Genomic DNA, 17,418 nt, shown 5'->3' with positions numbered 1-17,418 from the left:
CAAAAGGCTAAAGGGCCTTTTGTTTATGTTTCTAACCTGTTCTATAAATAATGTCAATTTCACTTATGATGTTGCATTTGTAGTTTTTTTTTTCTTTTTTTTTTTATTTGTAGTAACTAATCAGTATTCCTTTATGAAAATTGAGTGAAAATAGAAAATGATCAAGTAAAAGCGATGGAAAACAAGTTCTATGGCGCAATAATGGAAATACACAATCTTACTATGAGTAAGAGACATCTTCATTTTCATTTGGGGCTAGACATATTTAAACATTTTTGGAAAAGGAAATATTTTCACTAAAAATGTTATTACATGTTATCTTTTGTTTAAAAATTATTTTAAATGACAAATTTATTTGGTTGAACTATATTCATTCCTAACAATTGTAAATATATCTTTATTTTATCCATTGTTTCTTCAAAGAAAGAAAAGAAAAAAAAAAAAAAAAGACATTTTTAAAGTAATATGATCTTTAGAAGTACTTAATTTTTAAGTTTTTTCTTTTATAGAAAACCAATTTTGATAATCTAAATTACTCGATAAGACATCCTATAAACACATCAATTTTAATTTTTTCTGAAGGTGCTTATTGAAAAATTAATTTTATTTTTTTAAAAAAAATCTATTTCATATGCATTAAAATGTATTTGGTTTGAGTTGGAGTTGCCGGAACTCCACTCCTTATTTGGTTCCAAAGAATTTGTGTGTCTCATAACTAAAGAACATTTTCATGTCTTATTAAGACCTTATTCTCTAGGCCTAAGAATTTAACAAACTCTTCAAGACTTCGTAACTTCACGCATTTTCCAAACTCTCCCTAATTATCTACTACAATTAAATACGTGTGAAATGTAATTGTGCTTAAAGAAGTTTTTCATGATCGACCCAAACGACATCATTCATCATTGATGGAGTCTTAATATACAAATGAATTTGATTGATCAATGAAATTAATTTAGGGATATTCTCATTGAATTTCTAGGATCACACCTGAATTAATATTGATGATTTTTATTTTTTTACCATGTATAGTTTCTTCATGACGTGGTTGATAATGTAATTAGTCTGTTATCATTACACATTTCACATAATTATTTGTACATAACTTCAATTGTAGTTAACAAATCAATCATTTATGTCATGAACGAACTAAATTAAGTAAAGGATTTGATTCAACGCAACACATTGTGGGTTTTAAGCAATGACAAAAATAATAATATCATGAAGCCTACTTCTTAAGGAAGCCATCTAGGTTTTTGATTAATGAATCACAATTTAGTTTATTAACGTTTTCTTTTCTTTTCTTTTCTTTCTTTCTTTTCCCCTTTTATATTATGCTTGTTCACATTTTTCACCTCGGCCTAGATTTTTCCACTTGGCCTCGGCCTTAGTTTGACCTAACCTTTTCACCTTGGCTTCGACCTGATCTACCTTGTGTTTGACGTGTCCTGAATTTTTTACTTCGATCTTGCCCTGACCCAAGTTTTTCACCTCTATCTCGGCCTAACCTAAGTTTTTTACCTTTGCCTTGACCTGGCCTGAATTTTTTACTTTGACGTTTTATTTTATATGGTTCCTCGCTTTGGATGTTAAATTGCTTCATATTTCCTTCCTGAGAATTGTCCTCTTTATCGGAAGTGCAGGTATCCTTTGTTGAACCCCTTAGATCTTCCTCGGGTATGTCTTGCCCCATCAAATTTTATGGAATTCGACCTAAATCTTAGTACATTTTTCTTACTTCTCGTGATTTTTTGGATGTCGGCTCTGCCTCTTCACTAGGGGAATGAGGCCGACCCAAGCGTGTAGTGCCTGGGAGGTTTCTTTACACTTCTATGAGCCCCTTGATTTTTTATCTAAATTCTTCACTCATGTTTTGCAAATCTTGTCTCTGCCTTTTTCTCGAGAGGCCTAAGCCAAGGTGGGCTGTAGAAAAGGTCATTGTTCTCTTATCGACTCGTCTCTTTCATTGCTTAAATGGCGTATCTGGAGACCTTCTTGCAGGTGTCACACTATTCCCCTAGACGATGACAACTGTTGATGACAAAATCCAGCTGAAGCAAAAAAAAATGATCTCAAACAGCTAGTTTATTATTCTACATTAGATTCTTTAACAAACTTGTAACAACTCTACTAGTAGTATAAATAAGTTATACATTCAAATAGCTGCAGATCTTCACTTGTAAAGAAATCTGTAAGAGAAAAAAGAGACTTATCTTCTTGTATGGCTTCAATAAAGAAAATACTTCCCTTCCGTAGATGTAGGCTCATTTTGGCCGAACCACGTACATCTCTATGTTAAACTCTTCACCCTCCTTCATATTCATCATCTGCATGCTTGAGAATCATCATCTTCACCTGCAAATCTTGCCAAAAGAAAGAAGATTAGACAGAGATATTGAAATAAGTTCTGAGTTCGTGAGAAAAAAAGAGAAGAAGAAGTTTTACCAAAATTGTTTTTCCCACAGATTGTTTTCTTCTCCATCATATTTGTGCAAATGGATTTCTCCACATGGTAATCTAGCAACTCAAAAAGGTGGACAACCCATAGCCTTTCATTACACCCATTAACTATCTTGGATCAGAGCTCTTATTCAACTTGGGCCTGAGAAAACAAAAGCAAGCCCAACAAAAGTGGTATTAGAGAAAAAAACTTTTAAAGATTTCAGTTCTTGGAGAATCAAGATTCAAGATTTAAGGTAATAATGGCAGCAATAAGATTTGAAGTGGAGAAATTCGTTGGAAAATGGTGATTTTGGCTTGTGAAAAACCAAAATCAGAGCTATTCTTCGCCATCAAAAGGCTCATAAGGCCCTTCTTGATCCATCCACTCTACCAAACACAACCACAACTCAAGAGAAAAAAGATTGGGAGCTGGTAGCCTATGGTACTTTTAAATCTAAGTGATGACGTTTTAAGGCAAGTCCTCGATCAAGAGACAACTTATAGGATTTGGACTAAGTTAGAAGATTTGTATGCTACTTCTTCCAAACAAGATGTATCTTAGGGAGAGGTTCTTTGCCTTTAAAATGGATTTATCAAGATCTCTTTCTAACAACCTTGATGAATTCAAAAGAATTGTTGTTGAATTTAAGAACCTTGGGGAGAAAATTGGAGTTGAAAATGAGGCCTATGTGCTTCTAAACCCCTTACTAGATTCCTACAAGGAGATTAAGAATGCATTGAAGTATGGAAGGGACACCATAACTACTGATGTAATTATTTCAGCCTTAAGAACCAAAGAACTTGAGCTACAGACTATAAAAAAGAAATAACCAACTAGTGAAGGGTTGTTTGTGAAGGGAAATTTTAAATCAAATCAGTCTAAGGGAGGAAAACAATAGCGCACTGAGGAAAATAAGCCTAAACAGAAAATCAAGTATAAATACTGCAAAAGGAAATGCCACTTAATTAAAGACTATTTCATTCTAAAAAGGAAGAATCAGGAAAAAAAAGAAAGAATCCAAAGGCAAGTAGCAAAAAGTCTCTATTATAGAAGGCTCTTTTATCTACACTGATGCACTAGCCTCAATACTTGACAAGATCAATCATGTAAACCCTCTTGGGAACATGATTTGGTCTTGGACTCCAGATGCAACTACCACATGATCCCTATGAGGCCTTTGTTCAATACTTATAAGGAAATTGATGGAGAAATGATTTACATGGAAACAACCAAGGTTGCAAAATTGAAGGGATTGACTCAGTGTCTCTAAAACTCAAGGATGGGACAGTGAAACTACTCAGAAATGTAAGACATGTACCACTTCTTAAAAGAAATCTAATTTCTTTGGGCATGCTTGATGCAGTTAGGTGTGAATACAGAGAGAAAAAGGGGAACTCTTGAAGATCTCAAAGATTTTAAGATGGTTCTTGTTGGGGAGAAGATTAATGACTTATTTGTGGTCAAAGAAGTAGAAATAATGACAGAAGCATATGTTGTAACTCTTAATGAACTGACAGAAGCTAACCTATGACATAAGAGGTTATCTCATATTAGTCCTAAAGAGCTGGAAGTTCTAGCCAAATAGGGTGTGTTACCCAAGGGAATTTCAAACCAGCGAACTTTTTGTGAACATTGTGTTTTGGGAAAAGCTACTAGGCACAATTTTACTAAGGCTCAACACTCAACAAAGGTCATTCTTGGCTACATTCACTCAGATCTTTGGGAGCCAACCCCAACACCTAGGCTAAGTGGCTCAAAGTACTTACTTTCTTTTACCGATGACTTCTCAAGAAAAAGTTGGGTTTTCTTTCTTAAATCTAAAGACCAAGTGTTTGATAAATTTAAAGAATAGAAACTCATGATTGAGAAGCAAACCTCTAAAGAAATTAAATACCTAAGGACAGATAATGGGCTGAAATTTTGTAGTGAAGAATTTAATAAGTTTTGTAAAGAAATAGCTATTTCTAAGTACAAAACAGTCAAATATACACCTCAACAAAATGTGACCCTTATCTGAAGGAGAGAGTTCATAGGGTGGAGTCAGGCCAGGATGGCGAATTCTCAGTATCAACGGAAGGTGGCCTCCTTTATCAGAGATGTTTGTGCGTGCCAACAGTTAGTGATATTAAAGATGAGTTGTTGTCAAAGACTTATAGTTCCTTATTTTCGATTCACCCCGGCAGCACCAAGATGTATCAGGACTTGAAACGTTACTACTGGTGGAATGATATGAAAAGAGAGATTGCAGAGTTTGTCAGTAAGTACTTGGTGTGCCAGCAGATGAAAGCCCCGAGGCAAAAACCAGCAGGCTTGTTACAACCATTGAGTGTACCAGAATGAAAATGGGAGCATGTGTCTATGGACTTCATCGAGGGTTGCCACGGACAGTCAAAGGTTTCACTGTGGTATGGGTTATGGTGGACAGACTTACAAAGTTAGCATATTTCATACTCAGGAAGTCCACATTTTCTGTAAATAAATGGGCATAGATATACATGAAGAAGATGGTGAGATTGCACAGAGTGCCTGTGTCCATCATGTCGGACAGAGGCCCTCGTTTCACGTCTAACTTCTGGAAAAGTCTTCAAGCAGCTTTGGGGACCCGGTTAGATTTCAGTACAACTTTCCACCTACAGACTGATGGGCAGACAAAGCAACTGAATCAGATATTGGAAAACATGTTGTGTGCCTGTGCCATAGAGTTTTCAAGAAGCTGGGATGCTCACTTACATTTAATGGAGTTTGATTATAATAACAGCTACCAGTCCACTATTGAGATGTCACCATTTGAGGCTCTATATGGGAAGAGTTGTAGGTCCCCTGTGTGTTGGGATGAGGTTGGAGAGAGGAAATTATTAAGACTTGAATTAGTGCAGACCACAAATGAGGCAATGCAGAAGATCAAGGCTCGTATGCAAACAGCTCAGAGTAGATAGAAGAGCTATGCCGATGGAAGACGTAAGGACCTGGAATTTGAGACTGGTGTGAAAGTGTTCTTAAAAGTGGTACCCATGAAGGGTATTCTGAGGTTTGGCAGGAAAGGGAAGTGAGTCTGAGGTTCATTGGACCTTTCGAGATCTTGGAACGAGTTGGCCCTGTAGCTTACCGTTTGGCATTGTCCCCAGCACTGTCTTCAGTTCATAATGTCTTCCATGTTTCGATGATAAGGATGTGACAGACCCATCCCATGTAGTTGACTTCGAATCCTTGCAGTTGAATGACAACTTGAGCTACGAAGAGAAAACTATAGAGATCCTCGCCAGAGAAGTAAAGATATTGCGCAGCTGGGAAATTGCATTTGTTAAAGTCTTGTGGCAGAATCACCAGTTCAAGGAGGCTACTTGGGAGTGAGAAGATGAGATGAAAGCCTAGTACCCGGAGCTTTTCCAAGAATGAACTTTCGAGGATGAAAGTTCTTTGAGGAGGGAAGAATGTAACACCCCATATTTTTTTAATAATAATGTAATTTCAGTCATTTTTATTATTTGGAGGGCATTTTTGAAATTTTGGACTTCAAATATAAGTGCGGAAATTTAATTGTTGGCATGAAATTATTCAATTTGGAAATAACGGCAGGAATTAATTTCTTTTTGAGAAGGAAAGAAATTTAATAGTATAAAGTAAAATAAGGAAAAGAATAAAATATAGTTTATATTTATTTCCTTTTTAGTTTATTATTATTATTATTATTATTTTATAACCCTCCTCCCCTATTTTTTCGCCAGCCGCGGTCCTTCTCACCGTCGACCTCGACCATCTGCCCAGATCTCCCCGCCGCTCGCCACTAACCTCGACCGCCAGCCCAGATCCGACTTCGGCCTCTTCACATCTCAGCCGTTCGCGTCGCCCAGATCCTACTTCGGCCTCCCACGCCGATGCCGCCCGTGTCCGAGCTGCGAGTCCTTCCGCCGCTCAATTTGTCGCGCCACCACCTGTACCAGCTGCGACCTTAAGCGTTGCCCCTTTTCTCTTCAATTCGTCGTCGACCAGAGCCTCCACCAGCCAGCCACGTCTATCCGATGCCACCCAGCTCCTGTCGCCGCCGTTGTTGCTTGTGCCATCATTAGATTTATCAACTTGGGTAAGATTTCTGCGGTTTGGGGTTGTTTCCAGTTGATTCTTGACTGCCCATTTACTTTTGTCACCAATCGATTGAGGCCTTTATGTGTCAACTTTGGATTCATGTTCTTGAAGGTAGTAAGGTGTTGTTAGGTGAAGTTGGAATTGTTTTAGTAGATTTGGTGCGGCTCATATCCCACCTTAGATGAGTATACCCGGATTTTTTGGTAGTACTTGGAGTATGTGTGATTAGGCCTTGGTTTTAATTTTAAAACTTGGTTGCGTTCTTATGTCAGGATCTTACTTGGAGTTGTTGGTTTCGTTGGCTGTCTGAGATTATCTGTGGATTTTCGATTTAGGTAAATTTAAATTGAAGATCTTTAAATAATTTGGTTAATTGGATTTAGACCCCAAAGATGAGTTTAGAACTTTGGATTTGTTATTTTTGGACCAGGGGTGCTAAATTAATATTTGTAATGTATGTTATAGGGTGGATTCAAAGCCTTCCAAGAGTTGTAAAAGGGTTAATAACTTAGATTAAATTGTGACCAAATTTAAGGTAAGTAATCTTACTACTAGAACTGTCCATGGGCCAGATACTGGATGTATGCTAGCATGATAGATGAATGTTTGGCAGAATGACAGCATGATAGACTGATAGTATAGTATAACCGATGTATATTCTTGTATGAAATCTAAAAGATTTATTTATGCACGTAGATACTTGAATTCTAGCTTGAGGTGATATTTGATTTCATGAGGTTATATTTGATATGAGGATGTTGAGATGTATATATATGTCATAGAACCATATTGTGATAGTTTTGTTGTTAAGACTATGATAGTGTCTTTATTGATTAGTTAGATGCCCACTAGAGATTGTGCCTCCTTCGGGATTCACAAATTTGTGTTTTCTTTGGGATTCACCAGTTTGTGTTTCCTTCGGGATTCACCAGATTGTGTCTCCTTCGAGATTCACTAGTTTATGTTTCCTTCGAGATTCACCAGTTTGTGTTTCCTTCAAGATTCACCAGATTGTGTCTCCTTCGAGATTCACCAGTTTGTGTCTCCTTCGGGATTCACTAGCTTGTGTCTCCTTCGGGATTCACCATCTTGTGTTTCCTTCGGGATTCACCAGCTTGTATTTCCTTCGAGATTCACCAGAGGTAGTGGGCATATTTAACTACAGTAGGATAGAAATCGATTTTTCATGTATGTATGGGTCTCATGAGGACTAGGACAGTTTATATGTTCCTCCAGAGGTAGGCATCTAGAGAACATAGATGCGTAACCTGACCCCAGTAGTGGGGTTACTTACTGAGTATTTTATACTCATTCTTTCTCATGTTGTTGTTTCAGGTAAAGGTAGAGATGCACCGGCGATGGACAAGCGGAATTCATGATTAAGCCACTGGGACTAGTTTTATGCTTCCGCTTATGAGATTTAGATTTCTTTTCATGTTTTCTTAACTTTTAGTTCTGATGTTGAAACTTACTATTAAGAATCGTTTTCCGACTTATTTATTATCATTTATGATTTTTTGGGTACCCTATTGTTGCTTTTAATATTTGAATTTAATGAAAGTCTTTAAAACTTACTTTATTTATTTAGCATTTATTTCACCATAAAAGAGTGTCGATTTAAATTTCATGCATACATGTATTTAGTAACGGCCTAACTTAAGTCCTAGGGGGTCGGGTCGTTACAATTTTAGGAGAGGAAATTACCTGCAAGGCAATCAAAAGAGTAACACACCGGTGTGGTGCTTGCCACAAACACTCTAATGCTTAAATCAATACTTTGTACAAATGTCGAGGCAAGTAGCTTTAGGGAGGAGATAAGCTTACCTTTTATGGGGTTGTCATGTTATATTTATAGTTGAGTCCGAGAGGTCTTCCTTATCCCAATTGGAGAGATCTATTTCCTTTCTACTCTGAAACTAGATACTTGAGGCTTGAGATTAGGCCGCTAAGGATGTTCTCAACACCCATGACTAAAAACCATCAATGTCAATCTTATTAACTTCTTCTATAGTAAACCCACAACTTCATAAACTCTTCAAACTTAACAACTTTACTTATTTTGACCCCAAACACCTCTAATTTATCTATCACAATTAAACATGTGTGATATAGCATTATGCTAAATGAAGTTTATCTTAATGATCCAAACGATATCATTCATCATTGACTTAGACATACTATAAAAATCAATCTGATTGATTGATGAAATTAATTTATGGATATTTTCATTGTATGTGCAATCAATTACTAAGAATTTCTAGGATTTACACATGAATTAATATTGGTTATTTATTTTGTTATTTTATAGAGTTTCTTCATGATGTAGGATATTTTAATTAGTTTGTTACCATTTTGCACATTTCACAATATTATAACTTCAATTCTAGCATACAAGGCCACCTATCATTTAGTGTTTAAATAGTGCCAATAAAGTTTGATCAAAGTTTATATACTGCACTCCCCCATAATTTGATCGTTTAAAGAGTCAGATATCATATTCAAAACATTCTAACAAAATGCTTAATGTTAGAGTAAAATAACCTACACCTCAAACACATAAAATTATAACATAGATTAAAAGAGTCTGCAATCCAAACAAAGACTATTGTAATTACGACTTCATTTAAAAAAAATATATATATTGAGTGTAGTTTTGTGCATATTTTATGATTGAAAGAATGAAAAAAGAAAATGAATGAATCAAAATGGATACATTTTAAAGTACTAATATATTATCACGTGCTTGCACGTGGTAATATTTAATTTTAAATAATTTGAGTGAAATATTTAAAATATATATCTGGTCAAATAACTTTCTTTTGCATATTTATTTTGTTTTTAGAATATTGCGTTGTAATTATCAGAGTGAGGCTTTAAATTGTTTTTTGAAAGACATTAATTTGATTCATGTTTAACATAAATATATAAATTTATGTTCGTTGCTTAAGAGACTCGTATTTGCTATCACATTCGTATGGCATCAAGTTTTGATGCCTTAAATGAAAATTTTAATTTTAATGATTAAATTTAACCAATGGAAATAAATTATATATTAGCTTTGGTATAATAAATTAACTTATGTTTGCTTGATTTATATAACTTATATTAAAGAGTAAAATAATGTTAATACATATATTTAGTGTATACAGGTCGATGATAAATGTATGAATAGGATTTGTAAGTTTTAACTAACTGTAGTTATTTTATGTCTACGTGAGTATAACTCAACAAGTTAATTAACATGTATATTCCTTTTGAGATTGAAGGTTCAAATCTCTATACTTTATTATCGTTTTGAAAAAATATAAATAAAATTGTAACTTATTTATGTTTTTTTTAAAAAAAAGGTTATTTGTATGTGATAATGCTAAATTAGTCGTGCATATAATATTTTAATATTTTAAATTATGACAGGAAGTAAATACATCCCATATTCCATATATGTCAATTTGTATTGTAAGAATTTTTTTATTTAACTTTTTAGGCCAAGAAATTAATTTTATTGCACAATGAAGTTGTTTATGTGATATTTTATTTTTGAAATGTTGGATCGGAATGTAATTTGAAAATATTTATAAAATTATGACTCCTTACTATATTAAAGGTAGATGGAAAACCTTCTTTGGACCATTTTATCTAAAATTTTATTATGTAATATCTAAATTATCTTTACTATTTTTTTTTATATATATATGTCGACATAAGCATAATTTAATTACTATATTTCTATTAATTAAAAACAAGAAAACAAAAATGATATACAACCAACCGTAGCATTACCCCAAAATGTATTAAAACTATCAAAATATTTTCACATTAAAATGGTAATTAAATTATGAAAATAATTATTGGTAATTATAACTATGAAAATGGTAACTAAAACAAATTACCATTAAAACAAATATCTAAATAGTTAATATTCCAAGGCAATATGAGAAGATGATGTTATGATTTGTGCATGATAAATGATAATTAAAACTATGAAAATCTTTTTACATCAATTAAGCAAGTTGGTTGATATTTGTAACATCACATCCTCTCATATTATCTTAGAATAATATTTCATAATTTCTCGTACCGTATCAAATAAAAATTTAAAATATAAAACTTTGAAGAGTAATTAATTAAATATAAATAAACATATATTCAAACTCCAAAAATGGTATGTCTTGTGTCATTGCCAAAAATTAATTAGCCATATTTAATATAATGAGTAAAATAATACAACCAAGGTGGGGAGATTTCATATTTGATATGCATAGCTAAGAAATAATTATAGATGATAAGTTGTCAAACGAAAACCAAAATTTTCCTAATAAAAATCATTTTAATAATATTACTATAAAATACTATCTTCCCGAGATATCATTTTGTGTATATTCTTTAGTTATGGAATCAAATACTCTTTTTTATTAATATAACCTATTAAATACTAATACATCTTCTATATGTCAAAAATTAACTTCTAAATAATAATTGAAGCTTAATAGATAAAGTACATATCAATCTCACCAAAGGAAAAAGAAAAGTATATACTACTTATACTTTTCTTAAGATGGAAAGATTTGTTGTACTAAAAGAATATATAACTCGAATCTCTCTGTTAAGATTTCATTAGTGATAAAGAAGAGGGAAAAAGAAAAGGAAAACTCATGAATGTATTACCAAAAATCTTTAAAAGAATTCAATTAAAAAATTTATTTAGTAACAATTTGGTTTTTTTAAAATCAAACTTATAACGTCACTTCCACCTAGAGTCTTAATTTGACCCAAAACTTTATCCAAGATTTGGAAAATTAAACTAGATGTATGCTTATAAATAAATATTAGTTTTATTTGTAAACTTATGCATGATTTATAAAATAGAGCAACATGTAAAGTGAAAATATTTGAATCTTTGACTTTTTGGTCGTATACAATATGTTAACAGCTAAATTTCAAAAAGAAAATCTTAAACTTTGTAATTTTCGTACAATTGACCTTTCATAAATTTTGTCAGACTATACTTAGGGTGGATCATTAGAATTTTGGATTAAAAATTTGAAATCTAAAATGAATATATAGCAACGACTTAGAACGGTGTGACAGTGCATAGCTCGTTTTACTAAATCTAATTGACACTATATTCACTACAAAAAGAATGGAGACTGGAACTCAAAGGTCTAAAGATCATCACAACAATCATTGAAACATGATGTAAAATAAGACATTTTATTATATATCATATTAGACTTTTCTACACCTTATCTAAACTTTTGGGAGTCTTAATTTAGTATAAATAGCAACACCCATGAGGGACAACAAAGAGAAAACATAAAGCACACAAAACACAACACAAACACCAAAACCCATTTCTCCATTTCCATTTTTTTTTGGTCATGACAAGGAAGAAGGTGAAACTCGCATACATCACAAATGACACAGCCAGAAAAGCCACATTCAATAAAAGGAAAAAGGGTCTATTGAAGAAGCTGAATGAGCTCACCACTCTGTGTGGGATTGAGGCATGTGCCATAATCTTCAACCCCTTCAATTCCCAACCTGACCTATGGCCCTCCGCCCTGGGCCTCCAGAGGGTTCTCTCTAAGTTTAAAAGCCTACCAGAGATGGAGCAATGCAAGAAGATGGTCAACCAAGAGACCTACCTCTGCGACCGCATTGCCAAGGCCACGGACCAGCTCAAGAAGCTACAGAGGGAGAATCGTGAGAAGGAGATAGCCCGGCTAATGTTTCAGAGCCTCGCTGCTGGAGGGACGCCACCGCCAGATCTCAATGTCATTGATTTGAATGACCTGGGTTGGTTGGTTGATCAAAAAGTGGCTGATGTTGGCAAGAGGATGGAGTTGCTTAGGGTGAACCAATCGATGCGTGCGGCAACAAGGGAGCCGTCGTGGTTCATGGAGATGATGAGTCGAGGAGTTGATGATGAAGACCAAATGAAATTCAATATTGGTGATGATGTGATTCAACTTCCTAGTTTTGGGGAGGATGATAACCATGGTGCTTTTTGGTCAAATAATACCCTTTTCCCTTGAAAGGATTTATGTTGGGGTTTGTCTTTAATTTCTCAAACTAGATTCCTCAATGCTTATTAGGGTTTGAACTCAAAAGGCTAAAGGGCCTTTTTATGTTTCTAACTTGTTCTATAAATAATGTAAATTTCAACTATGATGTTGCATTTGTAGTTGTTTTTGTTTCGTTTTATTTGTAGTAATCAATAAATATTTCTTTATGAAATTTGAGCGAAAAATAGAAAATGATCAAGTAAAAGCTGTGGAAAACAAATTCTAGGGCACAATAATGGAAATAAACAATCTTACTATGAGTAAGATACATCTTTGTTTTTATTTGGGGCTAGACATTTAAAGTTCAATAATCTCACAAGTGTTCGGTATACCTTCTAATTTAAACACTTTTTTGAAAAAAAAATATTTTTATTAAAAATGTTATTACATGCTATCTTTTGTTTAAAAATTATTTTAAATGACAAATTTATTCGGCTGAACTATATTTGATTCTATCAATTATAAATATGTTTTTATTTTATTCAATTGTTTCTTAAGAAAAAGAAAAGAAAAAACAGAAGAGATTTTTAAAGTGATACGGTCTTTTGAATGACTTATTTTTAAATTTTTTTTTTTACAAAGAAAACCACTTTTGATAATCTAAATAACTCAATGAGACATGCTATAAACACATAAATTTTAATTTTTTTTCAAAGGTGTTTATCAAAAAATTAATCTTATTTTAAAATCATTTTTTTTTTCAAATTTATTCCTAAATATTCAGGGGTGTTTAGCTCCAGAATTTGGAGTTGAAGGAACTCCGCCTTTTGTTTGGCCTAAGAAATTTGTGTGTCCATGATTAAAGAACATCAATTCTATGTCTTAATAACTCTTTACTCTCTAGACCTTAGGACTTCACAAAAGCTTCATACTTAACAATTTCACTCTCTTTCCCAAACTCTTCGTAATTATCTACTATAATTAAACACGTGTGAAATATAATTATGCTTAAAGAAATTTGTCATAATCGATCAAAACGACATCGTTCATCATTGATGAAGTCTAAATATATAAATCAATTTAATGGATTGATGAAATTAATTTATTGATATTCTCATTATTGTATGTGCAATCAATTACTAAGAATTTCCAGGATTACACATGAATTAATATTGATGATTTTTGTTTTGTTACCATGTATAGTTTCTTCATGACGTGCCTGATAATTTGATTAGTCTGTCATCATTATACATATTTCACTGTATTGTTTTTGCATAACTTCAATTCTAGTAAACAGATCCTCCAATCATTTCTGCCATGAAATGAAGTAAATTAAGGGTTTGTTAGTGAACAGAACACAAAAACACATAAAATCACAACATTCATATACAAGAAACTATATGCGTTCAACGACTTTACTTATCTCCTTAAGAAAAATCTACTCTAGTGCCTGAGTTTAGAGAGTCATTATCTCCCAGGATAGGACAAATTACCTTTCCTATGGATGTAGCACCACGACCACAAAATCAACGAATTAAACTTTATGGATATAGTGAACTTCTTCAGCAAATTTTGAAATGGAGAGAATTTTAAAGGAAGAAATGCAATGAAAAACGTTGAGAAAACAAATTGAAGAAAGGACATATTTATAGACTAACTCGTGGCCATTTGAATAGTCATGTCCTTTCTTCAATTTAGTTATTTAAGAAACGATTCAATCATTCATGAAGGAACACAACTTGTGGAATTGAAAAGATACAACCCTACATGAAGAGTTATATACCATTTATTCCAATAATCCCTCCCCACATAAATGGTAAATTGACAAATTAAGATAGAAGACAGAGAAAAATGTTCGATATTTTCTAATGAAGAACCTACATCAAGATAAGAAGTAAAAACTTTGAATTTTCCCTAGTGAACGTCAATCAAGTTTACTTGGTTAATCACTGGACTTGATGTCTTAAACTATCAATCGTTCTAGAGTAAACTAAGACAATAAGGTCACACAGTTTTAACAACGTTTATTCTCATAAATGTGTTCGTTTTAGCCTTGCACACTGTCTGGTCTCATGAGTGTTTTAGAGAATTCACCTTAAAATTCTCCTAGAAGCGGTCCTTTCATATTCACATAGGTGATTCCTATATATGATCTTTTCAAAAATAATTACTTAACTACTTATAGAAACTAGTAAAGGCATAGTGCTTACTCTAAAATGACACTAGCTCTGTCTCATCATCCTTAGAATGGGTAGGGATCAATTTCAACGCAGTGCTCATTAAGTTGTCTAAAGATCGGTTTGCCTATTGAACCTAGATCTTGGGATCTCTAGTCAACTAGGTTGGGTTGCCTCTCTGCTTAACTTTATATTATAGGTTTTAATCTCATTTTTCTTGATGAACTTGCAACCAACCCTCTAGTTAGGTATTTAGTAAGTGGATCCGCAATATTGTCTTTTGACTTTACAAAGTCAATTGTGATAATTCTACTAGAGGGTAGTTGTCTAATTGCATTATGTCTCCGACGTATATGTCAAGACGACCAATATAAATAATATTTGTGCCCTTCCAATAGTTGTTTGGCTATATTATGCATATATATTGCAGGCACTGTCTTAGACCAATTTGGAATGTCTTCCGAAAAAAATTGAAGCCATTCTACTTCTTCTCCAACCTTGTCTAAAGCTATAAATTTAGATTCCATTGTCCATCGTGCTATACATGTTTGTTTGAAAGATTTCCAAGATAGAACTCCACCTCTAAGATTGAAAATGTAACCACGTGTGGATTTTGAGTCTTTAGTACTAGATATCCAATTAGCATCAGAATAGCCTTCAAGTACAGTAGGATATCTAGTATAGTGTGAGCCATAATTGTTAGTGTGCTTTAGGTATCCTAAAATTCTCAATATAGTTTTCCAATGATCTTTATTTGGATTGCTCGTATAATGGCTTAGCTTGCTTACAGCATATGCTATAACTGAATGTGTATAACTCATAACATACATTAAACTGTCAGCTATGCAAGAGTATTCTAGTTGTGCTATATTATCACCATTATTTTTAGTTAAATGAAGACTAGTATCTATTGGGGTCTTTGTTATCCCAATGTCATCATGTTTTTTAAATTTCTCAAGTATTTTATCAATGAAATGCGACTAAGACAACAATAACTCTTGTGGGGTTCTAGAAATTTTAATTCATAAAATAACATATGTGACACCCATATCTTTCATCTAATATTTATTGTCTAACATTTGTTTAGTAACCTTAATGATATTGATATTGCTACCTATAATTAGCATATCATCAACATACAAGCCCAAAATGGCATAGTCATCCTTATTTCATTTGGCATATACACATTTATCGCATTCATTAATTTTAAAGCCATCTGCCAACATCACATTGTCAAATTTTTCATGCCATTATTTTGGTGTTTGTTTTAATCCATAAAGAGACCTTATTAATTTGCAAACTTTTGTTTTTTGACCAAGGGAAACAAACCATTCAGGTTGTTGCATGTAGATCTCTTCATCTAGCTCACCATTTAAAAAGGTTGTCTTTACATCCATCTGATGTATCTCAATCCCATGCAAAACTGATATTGCTATGAGCATGCGAATGGAAGTAATCCTAGTAACTGGTGAGTAAGTATCAAAATAGTCAAGTCGTTCATGGTTGTAACCTTTGGCTATAAATCTAGCCTTGTATTTATTTATTGATCCATTTGTCTTCATTTTCCATTTAAAAATCTACTTACATCCAAGTGATTTACATCCTAGTGGAAGATCAACTAATTCCCAAGTGTGATTATGTAACGATCGGATCTTTATATATTATGGTCCGACCGCTACGACATGTATGCTTAGACTTTTCTATTATGAGATGAGTTTTGGTAAAAAATCTCAAAAGAACATATCTAAGGTTTTATTAATTAGGTAGAAAACTATATAAAAAGTTTATTTTACAAAACACCAGGATCCATAAAACATTAGCATAGAGATACAAAAATGCACATGCCTATAATAGTGAGTTTGATGGTTGGCCATTTAAGCGACGTCTAGTTCTGCCACCTATGCTGTGTCCTTACCTACAAGATCTGTAAAAATAGGATGAGTATATAATATACCCAGTAAGTAGTTCTCACATAGGGTAATGACCAAATGCACAATCACATGCAATATGTTCTGAAAACATATGATTGGGACCGAAAACATATAATAACATGTGGTGGTCGGTTATGCTTCTAACGTAAATTTCTCCGCCCTGATAGAAAAATGAGGACTTAGGCGGAAACTAACTCATCTGATGATTAGCGGGTTATGCAGTCAGTAGGACCAGAGTCGCATCCAATATCAACCATTAACATAAACGTAAGTTTGGACTAGAGGGGTGCAACCATACATACCCTGTTAGTCCCTATCATAAACTTGACATAGAAGTGGGTCTAGAGGGATGCAACCATACATGCCCTGCTAACCCTAGAAGCATAACCTTTATCTAATTAAAATTTAATCTTATGAACAAACATAATGCATGAGGTCCCTTGTCGATAAACATATTTTAAACATGTAATGCAACATAACAATAACATAATTATGCAACATATTAAAGGTATACTACCATGAAACACTTAAAGAGAGGGTGAGACAAACTAGTTACCTTGACTACGATCCTAGTTATTCCTTATTATTCCTTATGGTTTAATCAGTAGAGCTTTTCCTCTTAAATCAGAAGGAAATTTGGGCAGCACTTCCCTCGCGTTTCCTCTTTCTAACTAACAGAATTACTTCACCCTTTTCACACGATTTTTACTACTGAGTTTTTTGTAGAATGAGTTTAACTTCCAGCCCAAAGTCTCCTATTTATAGCCATTTCCAGCTCT

The 17,418-nt window shown here is 33.4% G+C and overlaps 1 long non-coding RNA gene and 1 pseudogene across 1 annotated transcript; both read left to right on the top strand.

Moving 5' to 3' along the window:
- The first annotated feature begins 6,111 nt into the window (after positions 1–6,111).
- LOC150034477 (uncharacterized) lies at positions 6,112–8,105 on the top strand. Its single transcript, XR_016531115.1, has 2 exons — positions 6,112–6,524; positions 7,862–8,105. It is a non-coding gene; the product is annotated as an uncharacterized LOC150034477 (long non-coding RNA).
- Positions 8,106–11,861: 3,756 nt separating this feature from the next.
- Positions 11,862–12,614, top strand: LOC120083998 (agamous-like MADS-box protein AGL80 pseudogene; annotated as a pseudogene).
- Positions 12,615–17,418: the final 4,804 nt, after the last annotated feature.

Source organism: Benincasa hispida, chromosome 8 (genome assembly GCF_027475165.1).
Source record: "Benincasa hispida cultivar pf3 chromosome 8, pf3_genome.v1.1, whole genome shotgun sequence".
NCBI classification, from domain to species: domain Eukaryota; kingdom Viridiplantae; phylum Streptophyta; class Magnoliopsida; order Cucurbitales; family Cucurbitaceae; genus Benincasa; species Benincasa hispida.
This window is presented reverse-complemented; position numbering and strand designations above follow the sequence as displayed.